The sequence below is a fragment of the Lissotriton helveticus genome, chromosome 12, assembly GCF_964261635.1.
Source record: "Lissotriton helveticus chromosome 12, aLisHel1.1, whole genome shotgun sequence".
NCBI classification, from domain to species: Eukaryota; Metazoa; Chordata; class Amphibia; order Caudata; family Salamandridae; genus Lissotriton; species Lissotriton helveticus.
In genome coordinates, this window is record NC_136073.1 from 90,723,916 (window position 1) to 90,747,747 (window position 23,832).

Sequence of the window (23,832 nt, forward strand, 5' to 3'; positions counted from 1 at the left end):
TGATACCCTTCCAGAGGGAGGACAGAGTCAAGACTAGGGGATTGTGGTCGCTATCAGCAGATGTCAAGACCACCATATTCATCAGATGAGCCCGGAGCCTGATATTCAAGAGGATATAATCAATCCGTGAAGAGTGACCCACCCTATTAAACGTGTGTGCCCCAAGGGGATCAGACTTAGATCTACCATTAGTTGCCCTCAGGCCATATTCCAAGCAGAGAACATTAAGGTCTATGGCACTTTGGGTCCAACTTCTAATAGGTGGGAGAGTGAGAGGGGTGATACCTCTCCTAGCATCATCTTCGCTAGTACCTAATATATCCTCACAAGCCAGTGGTTCAAATGAACAATTAAAGTACCCAGCTAATAAAACAAAGGAATCAACATTACAGGATCCAAGTTCCTCCTCAATTCCTGTTGATGGCAGCATTGAGGTCCCACCCCTAGCCCCTCTGACATAAATATTAAAAACTTCTAACTTCTTCCCCCAGAGCCTTTGACCAATATTCTCTGAAGGTCAGGTGATTTTGTTGGTAAAGACCTGACATTTAGGCCCAAGGAAATATTAACCCAGATTAATAGGCCGCCAGACGGGCGGCCTTTACCGCCAGATGGTTTTGCCGCGGGCACAAAGTAGGTAGAATAACCCACTTTGTGACGTGGTTCCAAGCACCAGGTTTCTTGGAATAAACAAATCCCGAAGGATTCGACAAAAGAGTTCCATTCGGGAATGTCGATGTTCCGTGCAAGGCCTGCTACATTCCAGCTAAGAACCTTTAGCGCTACGCACCCAATACCCCCCGACCCTAACATAGAGACAGACACTGGGGGGTCAGGAATGGAACTAAGATTCCTGACCATAGTCGGCGGCAATAAATCAGCCTCGGTGGACCCCGAGGAGGACTGAATAGTCTCCAACCCTGAGGGTAGCATTAATGATGGATTGGAACCACTACCAAGAGAGCCTTTGCAAGGAATTACTGATTTCAGTGGCAATAGTATCGTGGATGTCTGGAGCATGCTACATGGGGCATGGGCCGCCCTTTGGGAAGGGTTGCTCAACACGCCCTGCTCAACTAGAGCCTCCAGGGCTATTTTATCAGTAGGATATTTTGTGACTGGGTAAGAATCCAAGAAACTGGGCACTGACCTTCCTATGCCAGTACCTATTCTAGCAAGTGGAAAACTCTTTCCTATGTTGCACTTGGTAGGGATAGGTTCAATGCTCTGCAAAGGGGGTGTGACTTTGGAGCCAGTCAGGGGTGTCATTAACGTAGGGAGTCAATCCACCTCTTCTAGGCAACCGAACCTATTAAAGGTTGGGGCCCCATTCCACCATCCATTGGTGCTTTGCCAACCATCTCTTTCCCCACCCCGAGCAGGATGTCTGGCCAAAGACCAGTTCCCACCATGATTTAGACTAGGTCGTGGAGGGTAAAAGAATGTGAGTGGTCTAACTACAATAGACGAATTCTCCCCACCTGTGTACCAAGAACATATTTGTTGTGCCGTGTGTGGTTCTTCGAATGAGACTACAATGCAATCACCTAGGATGGATTTGCTTGACGGACCAATCCAAGGAACCCTTTGCGCCATTAAAATTTTGCTTCTCAAGTGGTTAGGTAACGGTCTATTTACGTTTAGCCAATGGATTACCTTGTTTTTAAGGGACCAAACATTTTCTTGGTGATGGATATCGATTTCAGGTACTCCGGCTAACACCACCACATATGGCCTTACATCTGGGGGGAGATCTATATAACCCCCACAAAAGTTTTCTGTGAGCTGTGGTCCCTGTGAATTAGTTCGATAGGCCTTAATTTCTTTCGTCTTCGGGGCAGAAGCTTCTTTTTGGAGTGGTATTGGTTGAGAAGGGAATCGTTTGGGTGCCTTACAAGGGGATTTAGTTGCTTTGAATTCTTGGACCTTCATACGAGGTTTGGGTATTGGTTTGGCTAAGGGCGGAGCTGGTGGAGCAACTGTCATATTGCTACTGATATTCTGAATACTGTGTTAAGTTAGCGTAGGCTCATTTAATGTTTAAACACATTTTTCCTTTTTGCTGCTTCTGCACACGTTACATAATTGTTGATATAGCTTTCACCCTAGTAGTTTACTTGAGAATAATATGTTATTGCCTTCGAATCAACGTTGCTTAATAAATAATGTCTGTACAGTGAGTGCTGAAGCTACAAGGATAACAAGACACAGATTGTTGTGAGAACTGATCTCCGCACCTCCATAGACATAACATAAGTGCAGCTCCGGCCAAATTCTGGCTTTAGGCGGGTTTTATATAATGCAATGTTCAGAGCACAAAAACACACTTGATGCTGTTCGCATGCAGAGAGAGCTGGTGTATGCTGATGTGATCTCTTCATTCTAGGATCCTGAGTTATGGGCCCGCCCTAATTCAACCCAAAGAGACCTTCTTAGCTATTAATATAATATGTGAGTTAGGGAGGGTGAGAAATAAGTGTTGTTAACCCTTATTCATTACAGCTTAACATGCTGTCACCATTTGCTTTCTATGGACTAGTGACTATGCTGATAACTTTGCTTCTGATAATATGTTTCCTTGTATTATCTAAGATACTGCGTCTGAGAAAACGGCATTAGTAAATAAATATTTCAAATGTGCACGTGTCCTCATTTACTCCACGTTCTGGTTTGAAAGGATTGTATAACGAAAGAGTGCTCATGTGTTCCACGTAACCTGAGGTACTGTAAGTTCATGTTCTGGTTTGTCTAAACATTGGGAGTTTGTTATGACCAATGAGACACTGTAGCTAGCTCGGTAAGGGGTTTGTTGGGTACTGAGGTGAGTTTTGGGTCACCCTAATTCGCCGAGGTTCCAATCCTCTGTGCACAGTTCTGTGGGAGAACAGAAACCCTGCTACACAACAGTGGGTACCGTTGTAATTTTATCAATTTCTGATGGGATATTAGGTTTGTTTTCCTTTAGGCTAAGACTAGCTAGTGTTAGAATGCTCTTTTCTACCTCTAGAAGGTGATTTTCTATCCGTGAGAGCCGGAGATCTAGAGGAGATAGAAGCTTTTTTAAGGTTTCCCATACTATTTTTAAAAATTCCTCATCACTTCCCTTTGATTCGCATGTGGGTACCCCAATCTTCGCAGCACAAATCTGTGGGTCGTTCACCCCCTCTACAATGTCTAACTTTGAAACATCTATGATCGAACAGTCCTCTTCGACGCTAGAAAGCGCCTGCGCTAAGACTCCGTCCCCACCTACCCCACTTTCTGCAAAAGGCTTTTTAGCATTAAAATATTGTGCCCTAGCAACTTTAGCCTTCTTCCTCAAGTAGGCAGATCTTGTATTACGTTTCCTTTTTTGTACTACACCCTTATGGCTGGCACACAGATTATTCCTATACAACTCATTAGTTCTAGAGGTTTTTTCAGTAGATGACCCCAAATCTATGTTCAGTGCATTCAAGGTGGGACTCTGATTGTTATAAGAATGGGCCAACCCTGGAGTAGTAACTGGCGCGGGTGAGGTTATGACTACGGTATGATGGATATCCGCCTGAGTAGTAATTAGCCGTAGGACAGACGAGCGCTCGGGGGTTTTAGCAGTTGCAATGTGGCCCAGGGATGATTTCTTTGACATAGCAATATCCTGGGATAGTCTTCTAGCGGCGTCCAATTCTATGGAGACTCTATTTTGCATTTTTGTAATGTCAATATCAATAGCCGTATTGGTCCTGGTTATAAAATCATCAAGTGTCCCATTCAACATCTTCCCACCTTTAGCAGCCTTACTACGGCTTATGCGCGAACACATGATTCCAAAGGAAACCACCTGATGACAATAACAATATAGCAATACCGCCGAAGCGGGGTTGACGACAAAGGGGGGGGCCCAGTCCAGTCCCTACCGTCCTCGAACGGCCTCAAACGGCACGCCCTTTGCCCGGGCTTCGATCCGCGCTTCGACCCGCGCGCGTCCCGCGAGCGCGGGCAATTGGGCTGCTTAAGTGTGAGACCACGATGGGCGGGGCTTCCGGGGAGAGCTGGCCAGGTGTGGAGAAATGGCCTCGCAGGGACTCCTGGTCACTGGAGTCCCTGCCGACGTGCTCGCAGCCCCTTTAAGCCTCCACAGCCCCTGGTGCAGACAGAGTGAAGCGGGATCCGCGAAGCGGGTCCGGCGAACAGCTAAATGAGGCAGATGATGATCCACTGGTCTGGAACGAGTCAGTGTCAGGAGACCTTTTCTATCCGCCGTAACTCCGTGTAAAGTTTGCAATCCCCTTGAATCAGTTACAGGAAGTCATCCAGCTGACACTTGGAGAGCAGCTGCAAGTCTCTTAGTTCAATTCGGCAGCAGGAATTACCTCCGACTTTTTCACATGTAGGTCAGTTAGGATTCTTTTTTCTTCTGAAATTTCCATTCAGGTAAAAAATATTGTGATAAGCTGGTGCACCATCTTTACTATGTACTAGCCAGTGATTAGGGATAGCCAGGCCTATCTACAAAACCCAGCTCTCTTTTGAATCATTTCTTATCCTGCTTGACAGCAGCCTTCTCAGGTGCCTCTGTTCAAATGGCAAAAGTAGGCTTCCCTCTCAGGAGCTCTAGGTCCCTTTAAGACTAAGCCATGGGGAAATATTGATCTATGAACATGTTTCTTTTCCTGGACAGAAAGGTCTGAGAGGTCTCTCTGAATGAAAATATTCCATCACTTGGACCTCAGGTCAATATGGATACCATCTCTCTGTATTCCCTCCCTCTTATTCTGTCCTAACTAAGGGGCTCATTACGATGTTGGGTGGACAGGCTTTCTCGTTCATGTCAGGGACAGTTGGCCCGCCAAATGTCATGTCAGAAGCAGTAGCCCCGATCGCATGATTATGATGCACTCCAATACATGGCTTACTAACCACCGCAGGTTCTTCCGACTCTGACAGGAAATTGCGACCGCAGGTCTCTGATAGGACTAATGGAGCTGATTGGAGCGATGTCCTACCCTGAAACTGCCTGTCCAATTGTAATGCGTACTTCCCACCTGTCATCACTGGCACTCCAACCATCTCATCAGAGCTGGCGGAAGGGGAGGCTTATAAGTCAGAAACTAACCACTACACAGTTTCACACTTTCTTTGCAGCTATGCAGCCCATCAAGCACGTCATACCTCTTTTCTACCTACTCGATGACTTGCAAAATCAGAACCATCACTGGCGTCACCACCGGTAAGTGACACACCTGCCTGTAGACATTGAAGTGACCTCTGTAGCATGGTGAGCATGAGGAAGGATGGAACTCCATAATTGGGTGGCCAGAGTTTAATAAGAAAATACAGGGACAGGCACAACATAAAGGTAGGACTAGAAATGTGTATATATATATATATATTATATATATATATATTACCTACTGGCGGTCGCCAGTAGGTATATATAGTTAGGATTTTTTCTCTATGGGTTTTTTGAAAATTCTATGTCTAATAACTTTGGCGTTTGTGGACGGAATTGGCTGAAATTTTCAGGAAAATGGCACATTTTGTTTCTGAGCAGCCCTTGAAAATTTGGGGGGGGTTCGTCCAGTGGGGGCCGAGAAAAAAGGGGGGTCCCAAAACGTGTTTTTAACATTGAGTTTTCCATAGGGCGGTTGGCCTCACTTTTAGCCCGAACGGCTGAATGGATTTGCACGAAACTTGGCAAAATTGTAGGGACTGGTAGCCCGATGTGCCTTTTGTAGGTCTCAATATATGTGCTCCAGTGGATTTTGAGAAATTAACGTTTAAAAAAAGATATATATCTGTAACAGCGGACCGGTTAGCGCTCTGGTTCGCGGACTTTTCGCGCAACGGAGCTTTGTGAAGCGAAGCTGATTGGTTCTCCGGCGTCTGTCAACATTCCAAACAGTCCGTAGCGGCCGCCATCTTGTCTCTCGGTAGGATCGAGAGACAAGAGGAGGTCAAAACAAAGGGGGAAATAACTATAAGGGGGCATAGTAGATCCTCGCTGACCCCCTAGGTTTGATGTGGAGGTTTTAAAAGGGCACCGCGGGGCAAAAAAAAATAATAATAATAATAATCGAACGGCTGAATGGATTTGCACGAAACTTGGCAAAATTGTAGGGACTGGTAGCCCGATGTGCCTTTGCTAGGTCTCAATATATGTGCTTCAGTGGATTTTGAGAAATTAACGTTCAAAAAAATATATATATCTGTAACAGCGCACCGCTTCGCGTACTTTTCGCGTTACGGAGCTTTGCGAAGCGAAGCTGATTGGCTCTCCGGTGTCTGTAAACATTCCAAACAGTACGTAGCGGCCGCCATCTTGTCTCTCGGTAGGATCGAGAGACAAGAGGAGGCCAAAGCGAAGGGGCAAATGACCATAAGGGGGCATAGTAGATCCTCGCTGACCCCCTAGGTTTGATGTGGAGGTTTTAAAAGGGCCCCGCGGGGCAAAAAAAAATAATAATAATAATAATCGAACGGCTGATGACCATAAGGGGGCATAGTAGATCCTCGCTGACCCCCTAGGTTTGATGTGGAGGTTTTAAAAGGGCCCCGCGGGGCAAAAAAAAAAAATAATAATAATAATCGAACGGCTGAATGGATTTGCACGAAACTTGGTAAAATATTAGGGACTGGTAGCCCGATGTGCCTTTGCTATGTCTCAATATATGTGCTTCAGTGCATTTTGAGAAATTAACGTTCAAAAACAAGATATATATCTGTAACAGCGCTCCGCTTCGCGGAGATGAAATTATATGTGTATTACCTAGCTGTTGCTAACACCAGTTAGCGACGGCTAGTAGGAGATAGCGACCATCTTGGGTCCCACTTTGCATGTGAGTGATATTTATCACTAATGACATGCAAAGTGGGCATGACAAGATGTTAGCGACTGGAAACAGTCGCTAACATCGCTATCTCCTATTATCAACTTTTGGAAATATTCGAGATAAGCGCGAATATCTCCAAAAAGTAACAGCTGCCCTGAGCAGTTCTTAGCCATGTTATCCAATGGGAGGTGGATAACATGGCTAAGAGCATTAGCTCGGTAATGCATGAATATCGCGGAGTTTTCAGCGATATTAATGCATTGCGCTCGTTTTTTATCGTATTTGCGATAAACCTTGATAATAGCAAGGTTTATCTGCGATAATTTCTGACGGTAAAAAAATCTTTGCAATGCATCGTTAGGGATAAATATCGCTTAACTTTGGTAATATGCCCCAACGTCTGTTAACGTTCGATTCGAAGGAAATCAGGAATTGTTGAAAAACATTGTGTGCGCCATCTTGTCTTTTTTCAAATGCCACACTTTTGTCGTGCACGGCAGCCATTTTAGATGCCTTGACCAGACCCACTCTGTGCACGCTGTCGATCCTTAGCATGGCTCCCCACCCTCGCAAGCATCTCACCCAGGCAGTGGTCACCCCCGCTCTCTGTCTTATGCATGGGTAATAAACCTCCCCCCATCTGCGCTGCTCTTCCCTGAGAATCACACCCTGTGCCCGCCCGACACCTCCCTTTCGCCCTATTCACTACCGCACCCTCTGACACTCCTTTTCCTCTGTGTCCGATTGTCCAGGCCGGTCCTAGGCTATCAGCTAGCCCTGCAGATGTAGTTTATGGCCACAGCTGTAAAGAATCACCCCTCTTCAAAGGAGTTATAGTAGATCAAGGCCCACACTCGATGAGATCCGTCACAGCAGAAGCGTTGCTATTATCTGAAAACCATCCTGTATTGTGATTGGGGAGGGGACCGAGCGTGAAGCGGAAGATTCCAGGGATGACTCTTTGTACATCAAAGTTTTTACAATTATGTGTCACATTAAAAATATATAGCACTCCGACAAAGTAGTAAGATTATAAAACTTTAATAATTTATAAATATATACAAGAAAACAAAAATAGTAATAACATATAAACATTTTTAGAGAAAAACAACGAAGTAGCGGTCGGCTGTGCGAATAGTCCCAACGCAGCACAACGTCCAGATTTCCGGCGTGGGGCGTCGCGGGGGGTGGGTGATCAGTAGCAAACTGTTGTGCGAATAGTTCCAAGGCAGCAGAACGCGCCGAAATCTAGATGACACAAAAGTGATGTCTAGTAAGTTGCCACCCAGCAAATAACGGCGTGGGGCGTCGCGGGGGGTGGGTCATCAGTAGCAAACTGTTGTGCGAATAGTTCCAAGGCAGCAGAACGATGGCACCAAGGTGATGTCCAGTAAGTTGCCGCACTGGTTTTGGTATCCTACAATGCTGCTCCGAATAACGGCGTGGAGCGCCCCGGGGGAGGCGGCGTGAACGGGCCTCTCCAGGTGGAGTCTCGTCCGTTGTAGTGGGGCGCCCCTTTACCGTTTCAGTTGCCATTCCGTCCGCTTTTGGTCCACTGTGTCAAAATCCGCCATTCAGCTGAGTTGCGCCCACTCTTGCGGTGCAGCGATAGGCGGCTGTCACAGGACTCTCAAAATGGCGGCAGGCTGTTTCCTTTTTGGGCCTGGTCCACTGAAATGGCCCTGGGACACCTTGGAAATCGGACGCTTGTCTGCTAGGTCTTGGACCCCATTCTCGAAAGCGTCCCCTCCGCCTTGAGAATTCATCAAAAGTTTTGGGGGCCCCGACTCCTGCAGGCTTCTGGTGGGGAGCGGCTGCCATGATTGCTCGCGGAATGACCACGACGGAGCTACGAGATGGTGGTGCTCTCATGGTGACGCCAGCTTCAGTCTGAAACATCCAGAAACAAGGTGGGGCTTTCATCGTTTGGGGGAAAAAAAAAGTTTTCATCCAATGAAAAGTGTTGTTTTTAGGTCATATGATCAAGCCTTCCATCATTAGGAAACCAAAAGTAAAATGAACCAATGAAAAGTTTTATAAACAAGTCACATGACCTGTTATGCGGCATAGGGTATAAAATGCGGAGAAAATACGTTGGCACGTGAGGCGGCGTCAGTAGCGGACCGATGTGCGAATAGGCCGAAGGCAACACAGCGCGCCAAGATCCGGATGGCACCGAGGTGGTGTCCAGCAAGTTGCAGCACTGGTGTGGCCATCCTACAATGCTGAAAGTCGGCGTGGGGCGCCCCGTTGGCCTGTGAGTTTGCGTCAGTAGCGGACCGATGTGCGAATAGGCCGAAGGCAGCACAACGCGCCAAGATCCGGATGGCACCGAGGTGGTGTCTAGTAAGTTGTCGCACTTCTGTGGCCATCCTACAATGTTGAAAGTCGGCGTGGGGCGCCCCGTTGGCCTGTGAGATGGTGTCAGTAGCGGACTGATGTGTGAATGGGGCCAAAGGCAGCGCAACAATATTTTCTACTATATTTCCGGTGTAGAAGAGACCACAAGGCGCTGAGATGCCAAGATCCGGATGGCACCGAGGTGGTGTGTAGCAAGTTGCCGCACTGGTGTGGCCATCCTACAATGCTGAAAGTCGGCGTGGGGCGCCCCGTTGGCCTGTGAGATGGCGTCAGTAGCGGACCGATGTGCGAATAGGCCGAAGGCAGCACAACAATATTTTCTGACTGACACCACAAGGCGCTGAGATGCCAAGATCCGGATGGTACCGAGGTGATGTCTAAGTTGCGGACTGATGTGCGAATGGGGCCAAAGGCAGCGTAACAATATTTTTTGTATGGAAGATACCACTAGGCGTTGAGATGCCAAGATTCGGATGGCACTGAGGTGATGTCTAGCAAGTTGGTGTGGTCATCCTACAATGCTGAAACTCGGCGTGGGTCACCCCATTAGCCTGTGAGATGGCGTCAGTAGCGGACCGATGTGCGAATAGGCCGAAGGCAGCACAACGCGCCAAGATCCGGATGTCACCGTGGTGGTTTCATAGTTGAGAGGCACTTCATCTGCAGTGGGGCGCCGAGATCCGGATGGCACCGAGGTGATGTCTAGCAAGTTGCTGTACTGGTGTGGTCATCCTACAATGCTGAAACTCGGCGTGGGTCGCCCCATTAGCCTGTGAGATGGCGTCAGTAGCGGACCGATGTGCGAATAGGCCGAAGGCAGCACAACGCGCCAAGATCCGGATGTCACCGTGGTGGTTTCATAGTTGAGAGGCACTTCATCTGCAGTGGGGCGCCGAGATCCGGATGGCACCGAGGTGATGTCTAGCAAGTTGCTGTACTGGTGTGGTCATCCTACAATGCTGAAACTCGGCGTGGGTCGCCCCATTAGCCTGTGAGATGGCGTCAGTAGCGGACCGATGTGCGAATAGGCCGAAGGCAGCACAACGCGCCAAGATCCGGATGTCACCGTGGTGGTTTCATAGTTGAGAGGCACTTCATCTGCAGTGGGGCGCCGAGATCCGGATGGCACCGAGGTGATGTCTAGCAAGTTGCTGTACTTGTGTGGTCATCCTACAATGCTGAAACTCGGCGTGGGTCGCCCCATTAGCCTGTGAGATAGCTGTTCTTTGGATTTGGGCCTGGCTCGTCTGCTGTAGTGGGGCGCCCCTTTACCGTTTCAGTTGCCATTCAGCTGAGTTTCGGCTGCTCTTGATGCTACAGCGACAGGCGGCTGCAACAGGACTCTCAAAATGGCGGCCTGTTCTTTGGATTTGGGCCTGGTCCACTAAAATGGCCCTGGGACACCTTAGAACTCGGACGCTCGATTTTTTTTTCCTTTCCTGTACATGCAAAAAAAGGTAAATGCCCGGTACGTTACACGCTTCATCTGCCACGATGAACTCTCCAGAGGAACCGAAAAAAAATATAGTTGTGGTAACTATACCATGCATCGTCATATGGAGAGGTGGCACCAATTAATTATAGTGCTGCATAAAAGAGAGATTTGGAGGAGAACCCCTGACCTGCTAGTACATTCATCAAAGAAGTGGCACTGAGAGCTTCAGAGGCAAGGAAAACGGTCCCAAATATTTAGAAGAACTTTGGAAAGATTAAAATGACATGTTTAGATTGTGGCAAATTAATTTCATGTGGACAGATGAGTGTTACTCTAATAAATACAGCATATGAACATCATCATAGTCGATGGTTGGTAGAGACATTTTGACTATATCCTGGACCTGCCCGTCCTCGCCCAAAATGGCGCCAGAATAAATGGGACTCGTAACTCCTTGTTGTGTACTGGTTGCAGAACCTTGAAATCACGAGATACGTATGCAGTTTTGAAGCACATGGCGGGCGGGGACGAGAATTGATTGAATATTTCGACATCCCTATTGATATTAAGTTCTGATGTGTTATTGATTACTGTACTGTTGAAAGTTCGAATTAACGTCACCCATGGTACTTGCCCGCAAATGTATATCTAGATAATTTTATTGTAACTGGCCCTGTCGTATTTTAATTATAAAATGTATGTCCACCGATTCCGTAACTGTTAGACACCTTAGTTCTTGCAACCTAATGGCCCGCTCGTTACGTTCCTCTACAGTGTAAATGTCTATTCATCATATACGATTACAGTTTGCTCCGTGGCCGGCCCACGTGGTTATAGGCTCGTATTTGTATAATGAAATTTTCACAATAAAGGTTTTTAAAAGAAAACATGGTAGTAGTATATACATTGGTAAAGTTTTTAATAATAGTCACTGTTTTAGAATCATTAAAAGGCAAGTGAAATAAAGCAGACCAATTACATGAAGGGTAAAAGGTATAATACGAAGGAACGCAGTAAAGATAAATGGTCAAGGGCTGTTGTGTTTTCTATTCCTGCAACATAAAGTGATCGATAAGAATCTCATATTCAGGCGTATCGGCGACTAAGACAGCAGGTCGACCCTCTTTTGCTCAACGGCTCCGTCATGGGACGAAGAAACGCTCTTTTTCTCGAAAAAATAATATATTTTACTTGCAGGACAGTTGTAAAATTTCCGGGAAAGTACATTAGCCTGGAACATTATAACATATATTTAAGAAAAAATAATGTTCGGAAGTAATGAAAAGCGTAATTTTTAGGTCATATGACCAAGCCTTTCATCATTACAATAAGAAAAGTAAAATGAACCAATGAAAAGTTTTATTAACAAGTCACATGACTTGTTATGCTTACGTTACGCGCTGCGCGCCCCGGATGACTTCCGGATGCGCTAACGCGGCGCTTCATATGACGCATTACGCGACAACGCAGGTACAGAATATAGTCAAAATGTCTCCACCAACCAGCGGTCGGAACACAACCCCTTTCAGCAGGCTAAATAGTTCTGTTAAATGACAACAGAAGGGACAGGCAACAAGAACCATCAGTCAAAGAGGGGAGGGCTAGTTCTTCTCTACCGGGTTACATTGGGGCGCTACCGGAACTGATCGAATTGGTAGTCTACAGTGTTTCTGGATGTTTCAGACTGAAGCTGGGGTTAGCATGAGAGCAGCACCATTTCGTAGCTCCGTCGTGGTCATTCCTCAACCAATCATGGCAGCCGTTCTTTATCGTTATTTTGGGCGGGGTGGGTGGCGGAGCCGAGCTGTTTTGCAGCCATCATTGTGTGGAGTTCAGTTCATCTCACTAGTTTTGTATTTGTCATGAGGGGTTGTTCCTAATGTTTCTATTTTAGCGAGGTCAAAAAGAGATCCCATTAGTGGCCTACTGATTTTGCTCGATTCCTTTTCTTTTTTTTTACACGATTTTTCGTTATCTGCAAAGACTAAACAGAGTATTGCGACTCTGTGTTTGTTTGTAAATAGAGAATGAACCAAAGAGAACTAATTCTAAAACAGTAAATACTTGGATAACAATGAATCAAATGGAGAGAGAAGCAGGCACGACGGATTACAATGGGGGCAAAGACCTGCGTTAACTACCTTTCACTATCTGCAAAGAGAGAGTACTCCTAATAGAAATGAGGGGGGGGGGCACCATTCAAAGCAGATCAGTGTGCATAAACACGAAAATGTTTTCACTTACCACGTACTTGACATTCGACAGCTTATGATATTTGCTATTAAAAAACCATTGAAATTCACTGAAAAAACCATAGGTTATAGACCATATATAGTTAGGAATTAGCATTTACAAAACCTTGAAAATTCACTGAAAAAACCATAGGTTATAGACCATATATAGTTAGGAATTAGCATTTAAAAAACCTTATTTTACTCACACAAAACCATTGAAATTCCATATATAGTTAGTTGCACTAACTATATATCGCGCACCTGCAATCCACTGCTGATGATGTCACATATTACATCATTCATGACATGGTCAGTGACATCACTGATGACATCACTGATGACATCTCAAATGACATCACTGATGACATCACTGATGACAACATCCAGTGACTGTATGTTTCTGTAAAGTTAAAATGTGTCTTACATATTGAAGAATGAGTGGAAGTATAAGTGTCTGGACAAAGGATTTAGTAGGTGCATGACTGAATGCATGAGTGAGTGATTAAATGTGTCTCACTGAGTGCATGGGTTAGTGACTAAAGTGTCTTAATTTGTGCATCATTATGTCTGTTGTTCTGTAAACTGCTGCATGTTTTGATCAGTAGCTATATGATTAACTATATGGGTTACTGATTGATTGTCCAAGTATTTGTATGGGAGACTGAGTGTGTGTGTGGCTGGCTGGGAGGTGTGTGACTCTGTGCAGATCAATGTGTACTTGTATCAATGATTGTATAACAAGGTAAGTATGTGTTAGTATATGTTTGAAAATGTAAGGTGCTCTATGTTTAACTGTATAGACAAGAAAATGGAAGTGTCATTGATTCTTTACAGGACTGACTAGGTGTGTGAGTAACTCCATGGATGAGTGGCAGACTGTGAGTGTCTGTATAGGTGTATGAGTGCATATGATAGTGTTGTAAAGATGAGTGATTGTATGTATGAATGATAGTATGGGTGAATGAGTGAAGGTGTGTGTAGACGTAGGAATCAGTGAGTGCGTATGTAGTAACTAGTATTGGTGTGTCAATGGTTTCAAAAATTATATTCTGTATTTAACACTGGGTGAAACAGAGGTTATATTAAAATGTGAGGAGATGGATTGTATTGTCACTTGAATGATATCATCAGTGATGTGGTCATTGATGTCAAATGAGATGTCATCAGTGATGTCATCAGTGATGTCATTTGAGATGTCATCAGTGATGTCATCAGTGATGTCACTGACCATGTCATGAATGATGTAATATGTGACATCATCAGCAGTGGATTGCAGGTGCGCGATATATAGTTAGTGCAACTAACTATATATGGAATTTCAATGGTTTTGTGTGAGTAAAATAAGGTTTTTTAAATGCTAATTCCTAACTATATATGGTCTATAACCTATGGTTTTTTCAGTGAATTTTCAAGGTTTTGTAAATGCTAATTCCTAACTATATATGGTCTATAACCTATGGTTTTTTCAGTGAATATATATATATATATATATATATATATATATATATATATATATATATATATATATTTCCCTAAGGAAATCGATCCTAACTATATATACCTACTGGCGACCGCCAGTAGGTAATATATATATATATATATATATATATATATATATATATATATATATATATATATATATATATATATATATATATGTATGGTCAGCTTGCCACTGCTATATGTGCCACATGTCATGGCAACATAACATCAGTTCACACACAAAGGTATGTGTGACTGATACCAACACACTGGCAGACAACATCCTCCCTGAAGCTAATACCCTCTTTACCACTGCTGGGAGCAAAGACTGAGAGTCCAGCGAGCTCCTGTCTGCATCATGAAGGAGGTTGTTGCAGTGCAGTGTCAGGTTGAAAGGGTATACCTTGAGAAGTACCACATGAGGGGGTTCTAAGGTGCACTGGAGGAGCAAGCACTGATACATGTGTATCAGTCTAAGAAGTGGTATTCTGAATGATAGTGCATAACATTGGCAGTAGGAAAACTTGTCTGCAGAGAAAGCTTCCACCTAACTCCGTTGAGGGCAGCAACATCATGAAAAGACAGAAAGCAGACTTTGCAGCTGCATCACCTATCACTGCCCCAGAACTAATAGCAGAGATATCTGTAACACCACATGCACAATCTCCTACTGTCATTAATAAGCCTACTACAAATCCCTATGTATTGAAGATACATGTGTGTCAACAAAGTGAATTGATAATAACTTCCATTGTCAATACCAAACATGTTGATATCTTAGGTATAATGTAAGGTATTCATTCACCTATCTAAACCTTGTCCTTAGCCAGAAGTATTGACATACCATATGTGTACCACTACGTGCAAAGCACATTTATGTGGATCATATGGTTGTAAAAGGTGGTCACATTGACAGTTACCTGTCCCTATGAATCCCCACCCTAATTCCCTGTTATATGAAGCCACTCAAACTCCTGTCGCGACTAACACAATAAAGTAGTCACAATGCAAAGATCACAAGACTGATCTACTCCTAAAGCTTGTGTATGTGTAACTATTTGCATGTTTCACATCCTACCTGGACATATACACACACTGTACATCACTTGTCACACAAACACTCCTTGACAACCATGGCCACACCTTACAATAAACATGACCATCTGATAGCACACACATCCCCTTGGAGGCTAGAAACCATGGTAAAGTATAGGGTATTTCATCCCTGGGTCAAAGATCTATTGTGGGGCTATGTGTGCAGCACAACAGAATGTAAAGCCACATAAGCATGATGTGCCCTACATCCAGTTTACTGATAATGTCCATGCACATACCAACATACTTTAACTGTGAGTTAAGCCTAGAAGCAATCACACAAAAATTGAACTAGCTATCAACTCATGTGACAGCCATTCCTGTACAATAGGCCAAGTCCTCATGCAACTAATATATACATGTGTAGGGAATTCCAAAAATAGACAACACTGTTTAAATTACTAAGCACAGTAATGGACCACAGACAACACCCACATGAAATAAGCAAGTAAAGTGACTTGGATTGCAACCATCCAAGTTTTATAACATCAGGAAACCACACTGCACAGACGCCTTACATATAATGCTTCCTAAAATTGAGGGGAGTCCTGGAAGGCTACAGGGCACTGACATTTAGAATCAGTCTCATCTGGGACTAATTGGTATTGGCACAAAGTGTCATCCACATGTGGCTACTGTGTCATTGGAAATTCATAAAAATAGACACAGAAGAAACAGTAATCGGCCCATATCTAGTAGGACATATTTTGCAATGTACACATTGCTTTGTGAGCATGCGTCTAAAGTACCTATCATGTATGAAGAGACAACATGCCTCCTAGTGTGTAGACTACAATATTCACTTTGGGCACATGAAATACATATGCAGTATACATCTCATTGAGTTCTGTCTGTTGAAACACGTCCACACTGGCCAAAGAAAGCTGCAAAAACCATGAATGCATAGAATATCCAATGAAAGGTTTAGCCAAATACCCCACACCCCTACAGATACATAATGTGGACATTGACACCCAGGCATTGTAGGTACATAATTCCACACAAGATTCCAATACATTCACATACACTTGAAATATATTATGCCATTGTTAAACAACCAGAACTGTAACTAGTCACACACCCCAAATTACACAGGAATGACAGTTAACTTCAATTGGTGGACACAGGAATAACAAAACAAGTAAGTGCTTTATTCAGCTTCAATATCTCAACTGTAAAAAACAAAGGTCAATTGGCAGTCCAAACGTCCATGTTCTTGGGCCAGCAAAGTGTTGCCCATCAAAACTAGCCTTCAGATACAATGCAAAGGAATATCTCCCCCGGAAGGGGCATCTAGGGGGCAGGCCAGGCACCAAAGCAACAAAACTAGCAAGTGCTGGGTTGGTTCTTGGAAGGGCTGGTCTCAGGATTGGGAGAGTTGCCTGGGTCAGTGGGAGAGGGCAGGATTCAGTTTGGTGGGGGCTGGATTTCAACATCTTGGGAATTTTGTAACCATGAAGGGTGGTGAAGGGAGTAGGGAGCAGGGGACATTTTTAGGCTTAATTTTCTTCCCCCTGGAAGTACAGGAGAAGGATGGGGATGATGATATTTGGTTTTTAGGAGGAGGTGGGTCATTGGCAGGACAGGGAGCCTTCCCTTTGCGGCTTCCTTGGGGTGCAGGTTAGGTTTTAGTAGGGGGCTGGCTCTGTTTTGTGGGGGTTGCGGTGGAAGGGTATGACAGAGGTGGTCTACTATTTAGGTTTGGAAAGGGGCAGTCAGTTTGGGTAGGGAAGAGTTCAGGGGTAATCAGGCAGAGTGGGGAGGGGGAACATCAAGGGTAGGGATTGTGGAGGCACAGGGTTGAGTTGGATGTGATTTGTCTGTATCTGATGGTGTGGTGGCTGTAGTGGCTGTGTCTGCTGGTGTTATGTCTGTAGTGACTATGTGTGATGTTGTGGTGTCTGCCTGTGTGTTGGTATTTGAGTTATGTGGTGCAATGGGTGTTGAATCTACCTGTAGGTCTGTTGATGTGCTAGTGATGGTGCCTTGTGTCTACTGAGTATGTGTGTGTTTTTCTTTCAACTTATGTCAGTGTGTTTGTGAGCTACGTTTGAATGTTGAGGTGGAAGCATGGTCATGTTTGCATGTGCTTTGGGTAGGTATGGCAACAGGGACTGTGGATGGGGAAGAGGCAGGAGGGTGGGTGGAAAGTTGGAATTGGTTGAAGGCACCAGTGAATGTGGAGGCTAGAGCCTGAATGGATCTCTGTAGGGAAGATATGTCAGAGTGAATACCCTCCAGGAAATATACCATCTGCGTCTGCTGACTGATATGCACCTGGAGGAAATTCAGCACTGCCCACAGATATCTGCCATAGGAGGATAATAGCCTCCACTCTCAGGGCAGCAGGGGAGACAGAGGCAGGAGATGAGGTGCCTGGCGCAAAGGAGACCCCTCCCCTTTTAGGGCAGTGGCCACGAGCATCTGGCTGGGGAGAAGTTGTGATGTCGGAGATGGTAGGGGATGGTGGACTGAGATGGAGTTGACACAGGCCATGGGGGATCCATCACCACCTGGGGGGGATCACTGGAGCTTGAATTGGATACATATGATACAGCTGTTACGTCAGTCAGCTCCTCCGTGTCGCTCCCATCACCTTCTGTGCCACTGGTTCCCTCTTGCTCACTGCCAACATGTGAACCACTTTGGACAGCTGATGCCCCAACGTTTGTGGCATTGTCTCCTTCACTGCCCTGGTGTGATATTGAAAATTATCTTTAAGGACAATTTACTTAAATTGTTGATATTTAATGGTTACATAGGTGTAAAAACAACTCTAAGCAGACGGGCATTTTTTACAGTTTGCACTTGGATGACTACGTTAGTTCATATATAGCCATTAGCACATGACTGAAAGCTACGTGACCTGTCCACACTCTCACATAATGGTGTTATAACCACAGTCTGATTTCATGTTTCATGTTTGTCCTTTTTCAAATTTTAACCACATGTATGTACCAACTGATGTATTGAGTCTAACTTCTTATGCCCTTGTAGTACACCATACTTACCTCATGGGACCAAAGGGAGAATATACATTATTTTAAGAAATTGTCTACCACTGAGAGGCTTGACAATCAGCATTTAGTGAGCTATCCCTAATCCTGACCTTGTTGAATGGCAGGTCCCCTGCTGCAGTGAACCTATATCCATATGTCACTATCAAGCTATAGGGGACAAAGAATAGGTCATTTCACACTGCTCACATAAAACTTGCACATCTGTCCACTGGCAGATGATGCAGTTGTGTCACATGCTTAAGTCATATAGAAGTGACATATAGAATATAGGCTTTGAAAGCAAAGATTCATGCCTACAAGTAATGTGTCATGTTGCACAGTGCAGCAGTGGCATAGTTTGTCAAAAAACGTCAACACTGTAAACGTTGGTGCATGTGAACACAGCTTATTACACTGCCAATGCCAATGATTGCACATTACTTGGAGGATATGTAAAAAATATATTTTTGGAATACATGGTGGAACTTTCTGCATGTTTTGGGAGGGCTTTTTGTAAATTTTGTCAGCTACTTAATAGGTAGTAATCTGAATACGTGGTGATGCACGCAAGAGTGTTGGTGAATTGAACACATTTGGTTTTTATTGCATGAGCACGATCATATATCGGGTTATCAATGGCAGTAGCCTCTTGTTCACATCGCGTTTTTAGAGTGGTAGAACATGGCAAGATTCAATAACCTGTACATTGTTAATGTTCATCATTAAAGATTGGCCCCTGACAAAGGGACACATGTCCTGAAATGCATTGGGTGAGCACGAAGAGTGTGAACACGTATATGTCACAAGCAAGCATCTTCAGATGTTAAATTTGAATTTTGTACATTCATTAATGCGTATTGTGCAAAATTCATATGTAAAACAATATGAATTCAATGTGATATGCCAATGAATACCCTCATGTGTAATTGATGAAACAAAGTAATTTCAAGAACAATTTAAGTGACAACTGTCGTTTGTAAATTGTGTACATTGTTACAAGTACAAGTACTTGTTCTTCATGAGTTATTATGTCTTTAAAGCATAAGGGACAGCATGCTTTCAATGTAGCGCACTCAGGTTAAGTGGATTCATATGTTATTCTTTATAAATATAACAGAAAAACTAGAGTACACTGCACATCCCCCACATAACTACAGGCCATGTAGAATCTTTAATCGTGCACATAATAGGAGTGGAAATCATGTAACTTAATACCTATTGGCAACACTAATTACAAGCCTGTGAATACTGTTGATGTCCACATCTCACAACGACAAGTCATCATGCACATGTTCACCCTCCTATATGCAAATGTGTTCTTCATCTGAAAGAATCTGCCCTTCTCAGCGATATGTTAAGGCACAATTCCAGACAGGTCATTTATGTTTCCAAACTATGGATATTTTGCCCTAAACATGTTGATCCCCCTTGTGACACCCATCAATGCCATTGGATATGTGTTGCTCTCACTTCCAAGTAGATAACACCCTATTTCTAGGTAACAAAAAATCTGTTAGCCAATCACAAACATTTGCTGTCATCTATACTTAGGCCTCACATGCAATCAGCTTGAAATCAGGTACAATGCATTCAATCCCTTACTTAAGGTAAGGGCCAGTCTAACATGTGACATCAATACAGGTAAGTCCACACCTGCCAGCTGCTATATTGTACAACAGATAGCACTAGTGGTGTTTGCATTTTTTCCAACGAGATCATACGCAAGTGTTGTTGAATCAATACAGAGCCGGGCTTGAGCCAGGCAAAGTATGGACACAGAAAGGTCATACAAATTGTAATACCCAAAATGTCATTTACCTGATCACCTGTCCCTGCGACCTACGTTATGTAGGAATGACGACCCGCAAAGTTAAGCAGAGGATAGGTGAACACCGCTCCAATATCAGGTGTAAGAAACTGACCACCAAAATGAGCCGTCATTACTTGGAACAAAACCACACTCCCAATGACATGCGATGGACTGTCATCGAGCAAGTGATTGGTGGCATGAACATTTCTAACCTTCTTTTTGAAAAAGAACAAAGGTGGGTATACAGGCTGGGTACCCACCTTTTAGGTCTTAACGACGATATTCCCTGGAATACTGTAATGAAGTGAACCAGAATGGAGTCAAACGATTTCCTACTCTATGAATCAGTATGATTATTTTAACTACAGGATCTTTACAATGTAAGCCCCTTACAGAAGACTGGCGGTATCCGGGTTGTTTACCTATGGCTATTTACCCCTTACTACCATAACCGTATGGCAACATCCCATTCTCTCCCTTTTTTTGGAGTCTTCTATTTACCATCTGTCAATAGATATCCATAAAAAGCACTAACAATTGAGATCCCACATCTGCTGCTTTTGCTTCCTAAACACTGCCGTGTTAATACTGTATACCTTAGTCACTAAGCAACTAACATCTCTTGTGACCAATCGTCATTGCCCCCTAATGCTCCAATTTGTAACGCGCGTTTGCCGCTCTAGTCCTAACCAACACTTCCGCGTTCAGTGCGCAGATTGTTTATCCAGGTCTCACTAAGCAACCAACACCCCTTGTGACCGATCGTCATTGCCTCTAGAGCGCTCCGATTGGTAGCGCTAGTCTGACGACGTGCCTGGTCACGAAACCACGCCCACCTGGAAGCAATCACCGCCTCGCTACTTTGCTTTTAAACAGTGAACCGAGCCCGCTTCATCATCGTCGGGGTCCGGTTCGAGGGCGACGTAGGTAGACTGCGGGTGCTGAGCGTCAAGGGCGTAAGTGGAAACCATCTACCAGTACTGAGCTAAGTACAGATCGCGCTCCGTTGTACTAAGGGGCATTTCATTGTTTTTATGCCTTTCTCCTTTTTCCTATGATTTGCCATTCTACAGGGTGTGCCGAATACGCTTCCACCCCCCTCCTGAGACCCATGGTGTTCATTCCCAACACCTATAAAGTGAGACATTTTTAACTTGATTGCGATCTTTTTATAACATTTATATTGATCGCTGACTTGACGATCTTCTGTGAAGATTTTCACCTTTTTATTCCTTAGTCACTACTAGTCTGTACCACGAATAGTACACCGCACCTCTCCTAGCTCATCTGAACCCGGGGCTAATAGGAGGTGTTAACCATAGCGCTATTCAACCACAGCTAGAATGATTTTCACCTTCGGAGCACGATATTTACAAGAACAACCAGTAACAACCAGGAGAAATTCTAAGTGTTTGTTCTGTCCTACTCGTATGTCTCTGTCCTTTTATCTTCCAGGTGCAGAAACGATAAGTAGAAGCCTCCTAAACCAGGAGTAATTAGGAATAGTTCAATCATTCCTAATTTTTTTGCACTTTTTTCACCTTTATTTAATTTTCACACTCACGTCCCTAGGTAAGGGTGGGCCTTAGTGTGCCCATACCGCCAGGGTTTACCACACACAGTCCTGATGAATTGCCGGGTAAATTAACACCGTTTCGATGGCAAGAAACATGTCGACTACCCTTTAGGAACCCACCACTCAATTAAAGTGGACTGTTTCCTCACATATTTTAATATCTTTTGTCTTTAGTGATCATTTAATAAAAATATTACCTCAGATACACTACTGACTATTTTAATACCCCCACCATTCACTAGTTTACATTGCACTCAACACGCCCTAAACTCACCATCCCGCTCCGCAGTAATCCTGGCGTTGCAGCACACCAAAGAGACACTCGGTCTCTTTGGTGGGGCCCGATGATGAAGCATGTCATCACTAGGTGGTGAGTGAGGGCTTTCTTCAACATCCCAGTGTGGTTGGTTTTTGTGCTCCCTAGAACGGCTTAGCCTTCTCCATAGACACTCTTCTTTTGATTATTGATTACTGACCGGGGAACAAGAGTGTCAGTGTACTCTCCCTACCTCTCTCCTTGTTATTCACAGAATCAATACAGAGAACAGAGTAAAACGTTGCTTTTTTGATGAAGTATGTTGTGCATGAATACAATAGATAAAGGGTATTTTTTGAGACATTGTGTAGTCATGTGCCCATTCTACAATGAAATAGCACAACTGACAATACCCTGCCAATCTTAGCCTTACATGTCCCTTGATCAATGGACATTACCATGCACCTACTACTATTGTTGCAAATGCTACATTTTACACATTACATGAGCCTGGAGTCTCTCTAAACCATTGTGAAAAACTGGCTGCAATTCATGAACATGCATGGTATTGTACAAAGTTCCTTAAGGCCCACACTCCTCCCCTCCTTGCTGCTGCCTGTCTCTCAAATGCCCATCAAGGTTGGGATAGGCAACCGCCAGTATGCATTAGGGTGGGTCAGGGTCCGGAGCGTGCCCCTCATGGAAGTGACAGACCCAGCTGGACATCAGCTATTTACTTACTCAAGCCTCAAAAGTCCTGCCACCCTTTGCGATAGTGGACACTGCGCTGATGTGTGACCACCATGGACTGTACCTCTCAGGCGATGGTCATCCATAGGAACAATTATCTGATGGGTCTTGATACTTAGTACACATTCAAGATGTAGAGCTACAGCTGGTTGACGTAGGTCATATACAGCTAGCTTAAGCATTTAATAAGTTAGCAGACTACATATTTTCACAATGGATATGTAGTCAAACATCCAGTATGTTAGCATTCAAAAACATGTTCAGTTCTTCCAGCATCACCTTCCATCCTGACCTTGCCCAAAGTGAGTAAGCCACACCTCTTACTACACTGTGGATGGGACCACACTATAGGTGGCATGAAATATTTTGCTAACTAACCAAGCACACCCATGGGTCCTCCAGAAGGGAGCAGTAGCACTTCGTCTTTGGACATACACCTAACTAGTATGGACAATTTACCAGAATCACTTTGTCTAATATAGCACTGAAATCTGGTCATTTTGTTCACTAAATGTTGTTGAGAGAAAATGTAAGGTAGTACAAGTGTATAACTTGTTGATCAGCCTCATTCTAACAATAGACATGTGTCTGACATAACAGGACAGCAAATCACGGTTGTCAGTGTTAGCCTGTGAGAACTCTAGTTTTCTCAAAGAAAATGTATGCCATATGTGCCTAGCAGGTACTAAATGTAGAAGAACAAGGCCAAGCCCCTTAAGGCAACTTTAATAAGGTGTGCACCACTGATAGTAAATGTACATTTCAAATTCAACAATTTATAAACACATCATTATCATATGATTGACCAAACCACATTTAATACTTTTAACTGTCCAGTCAACAACAATAATTCTAGTAAACAAAATTAAATTCAAGCTTCTATACATAAAAATAATAATCATTAAACAACTGTAATTAGTCCACTTGAAGTGATGCATACCCAATGCATTTCAGGACAATTTGTCCCTTCGTCAGGGCCCAATCTGTAAAAAATAAAAGAAAAACACTAATGTACAGTC

General features: G+C 44.1%; 1 long non-coding RNA gene across 1 annotated transcript; it reads left to right on the forward strand.

Moving 5' to 3' along the window:
• Positions 1-21,124: 21,124 nt before the first annotated feature.
• LOC144797660 (uncharacterized) lies at positions 21,125-22,199 on the forward strand. Its single transcript, XR_013603437.1, has 3 exons — positions 21,125-21,187; positions 21,305-21,369; positions 21,687-22,199. It is a non-coding gene; the product is annotated as an uncharacterized LOC144797660 (long non-coding RNA).
• Positions 22,200-23,832: the final 1,633 nt, after the last annotated feature.